This window comes from Perognathus longimembris, chromosome 11 (assembly GCF_023159225.1).
Source record: "Perognathus longimembris pacificus isolate PPM17 chromosome 11, ASM2315922v1, whole genome shotgun sequence".
Lineage (NCBI taxonomy): Eukaryota > Metazoa > Chordata > Mammalia > Rodentia > Heteromyidae > Perognathus > Perognathus longimembris.
Window position 1 is genome coordinate 39,653,710 of NC_063171.1, and position 3,733 is coordinate 39,657,442.

Consider the following 3,733-nt stretch of genomic DNA (forward strand, 5'->3'; position numbering starts at 1 on the left):
TGGCCCCAGGACTGGCAAAAAAAAAAAAAAAAAAAAACCAAAACACCAAAACAAAACAAATGACAGACCTCAAGAGCCAGGAGGCTGAGATCTGAGGATCATGGTTCTGAGACTCTTATCTCCAATTAACCACCAGAAAACTGGAAATGGCAACAAAAAAAAAAAAAAATGACCTCAAAAATTTAGGTTGAAAGCATGACTCAAGTAGTAAAGCACCAGTCGAGTAACTGAGCCAAGTGAGCACAAGGCCCTGTGTTCATACCCCAGTACACCATTTTTTAAAAGTGTGTAAGTCACTGTGGAGTTTTTTCTTTCTCCACACTCTGTAATAGCCAAATATTACAAAAACAGAAAAATATGTTATTTTTCAATAATGTTAACAAACTTGCAAGTGACATTGGAAAATGATTTTCTTTTTGTTTTTCTTTGTGCCAGTCCTAGGGCTTGAACTCAGGGCCGGGGCACTGTCCCTGAGCTTCTTTTGTTCTATGCTAGCACTCTACCACTTGAGCCACAGCACCACTTCTGGCTTTTTCTGTTTATGTGGTGCTGAGGAATCGAACCCAGGGCTTCATGTATGCTAGGCAAGCATTCTACCACCAAGCCACATTCCCAGCCCTGGAAAAATGATTTGTACATGAGAAAACCAGACTCCAATCTAAACTACAGTGAAACTAGGCTTCATGGTACATACCTGTAATGCCAGCACTTGGGATTTCAACTTGAAGGCCAGTCTGGGTTTCACAGGAGACAATGTTCAGCAAAAATAACAGGAAGGGAAGAGAGAAAGGGCAGAAGAGGAGAAAGGAAGAAAACAGAAAAAGAAGAGGAGAGAGAGAGAGAGAGAGAGAGAGAGAGAGAGAGAGAGAGAGAGAGAGAGAGAGAGAGAGAGAGGCTCAGGGACAGCGCCCAGGCCCTGAATTCAAGGAGGGAAGGAGAGGGAGGGGGAGAGGGAGAGAGAGAGAAAGAGGGGGGGAACAGAGAGAGGGAGGGACGGAGGGAGGCCCACCATTGAGATCTTAACTAAGTAAACTATAAACTGTGTTAGAAAATCTGGAAGGGGGGAAAAAATCCATCGATTTTTGGCTGTGGGTGATTGAAAAGGCATTTTTAAAGGTCGTGTCTGGGCTTCCAGCTTTCACCGCAGAGTATGGGCTTCATTTTAACAATAAAAAAATATGTTCCAAGTAATCCCAGGAGGCCGGCAGAGTGGAGTGCGGGGTGAGCCTCCTGTGGAGAGCCCCGCGCGCCCACGCACTGCCCGCAGCTCCTCCCGCGGGGTGGGTCTCCCGCGGGGTGGTGTTGGCTCGCTTGCCCCTCCTCGCCCAGGGGCCAGGCGCTCCGCAGTGCCCCGCCGGACCTGGGCCTGCGGTGCGCCGCCCGGGCCTCTCCCGTAGAGGTGGGAGTTCTGGCGCCCCCAGGTGTTGGTCTTGGACAGTGCGCGTGCACATCCTCAAATGACCCAGTACCTAGTGGGGGCCCTGGTAGAGGAGGGATTCCTTTCCTTAAAATTGCCCATCCAGTCAACTTTTTGTTTTATTTTATTCTTTGTGTGTGTGTGTGTGTGTGTGTGTGTGTGTGTGTGTGTGTGCCAGTCCCAGTCCTGGGGCTTGGGATGTCCCTGGGCTGTCCCTGGCTTCTTTTTGCTCAAGGCTAGCACTCTACCACTTGAGCCACAGCGCCACTTCTGGCTTTTTCTCTTTATGTGGTGCTGAGGAATAGAACCCATGTATACATACCCCTGTATACGAGGCAAGCACTCTTGCCACTAGGCCATATTCCCAGCTCTATTTTATTCTTTTTTTTTTTTCCGTCGTGGGGTTTGAACTGAGGCCCTGGGTGCTGTCCCTGAGCTCTTTTGCTCAAAACTGGTGCTCTACCACTTTGAGCCATAGCTCCACTACCAGTATTTTGCATGATTCGTTGGGAGATGAATCTCACTGAGACTTTTATGCCCTGGCTGGCTTTGAACTCTGATCCTCAGAGCTCAGCCTCCAGAGTAGCTAGGATTACAGAAGTGAGCCATTGGTGCCCAGCCCGGTCAACTTTTTTGATCCCTTTTGATCCCTTCACTCCCTTCCTTCTCGTCCCCTTTGTGAGAACCCACAGATTCTCAGCTTGGAGGACACCACAGTTTCCAGCATGACTTCAAAGGCTTTTCTCTTTTCATTAATTTTAATTTTCCCCATTATCCTAGCTAGACATGCCCCACCCCTGGGCTATGAACCCAAAGTCCTGGCATGTTAGGCAAGGCTCACTACCAAGCTACACCCCTGGCTTTGATTGCAGCCTCATTTCCTCTGCCCACAGGACATAAATTTACAGTTTACATCCCACTTTTCCTTTTTTGAAACAGCCTTGCTATGCATGTAACCTAGGCTGTCCTTGCGATCACCACCCTCCTACCTAGAGTGCTAGGATGACTGGCATGCCTGGCATCAGCTACATTTTTGCTCAGAAGGGAACATGTCACAAGAGCATAATGTCACAACGCAGCCAGACCCTGGGATCTCTGGCTCCTGCTGTGTGACCTTGGATACATTTACTGAGTCTCCATATTCTGGGTCAAAGGGGACAACTAACTACCTCTCAAGACAGTACAGGGGTCAAATAAGATGGTGTAGAAAAAGTCCTTGAGACTCCAATTAGCCACCAAAAAACAAAAGCTAGAAGTGGAGCTATGGCTCAAATGGCAGAGGGCTAGCCTTGAGCAAAAAAAAGCTGAGGGACAGTGGTCAGTCCCTGAATTCAAGCCCCACTACCAACACACACACACACACATGTAACTAGAAAGGACCAAGAAATGTGATTACTGTAGCTCATTTTCCCTGTTGGGGGCTAGCAGGAAGCTTCCCCTGGGCCAGCTCCTCATGCCAGGAGGCCATACCCTATCTGCTCCAGAGGCCTCTGCTTTTCCTAGCACATCCCTTTGCCCCAGCAGGGATAGTCTCCTGACCCCACTGGAACTTCCCTGAGGACACTCAGTGTGTTGTCTTGCTCGTTTCCCTCTGCCTCAAGCCAAGCACAAGGTGGAGCAAAGGGACATTAACTGTGCTTTTGCCAAGTAAGCTTTACTTTCTGCCTTGCCCCCTTTGCTGTCTTCCTCATTTGTCCTTGTCCCTAAGTTCTGAAGGCCACCATTCTGAGACTGGGTCCATATCATGTCTTCATAATCATGCTCAGCTAGGGACTCCATTTTGAAAGTGCGGATGAGTGCTCCCTGGTGGGAGGTTGGGAAGGAGGTGGGAGATTTGTAGGGCCAGCCCCCACCAGAGTACCAGATACGCATTTGAGGGGCAGGGGGAGCAGTTGGGCAGCAGTGAGCACAAAGGTGAGGCAACGGTGTGGCTTCTGTGTACGTGTGTCTGCCCCTCAGGGCTCGCGGAGACGCCCATCAACAAACAGACACCACAGAAGCCAGGAATAGAAACAACTAGTGTATTGATTTGGGGGAGGGGAGAAGGGGTGCAGATGGGAAGTGGGGAGGCAGGGAGCTCCTTAGTGTTTGCCGGGTCACTTCTGCCATAGCCCTCTGCTTCTCTCACCTTCCCCCTCTTCCTGCAGTGGGGCCCCAGCAGGGTCTCGCACTTTCCAATAGTCTTTCTTCCTTCTCCCAGCACCCCACTTGACTTTGACCTCCAGCCCCTGGACAGAGCCCACTGGGGCTCTAAAGTTGGGAGAAGGCAGGCTTCCCTCCTTCTTTCCTTCCCTTTTTTTTTTTTTTTTTTTCCAT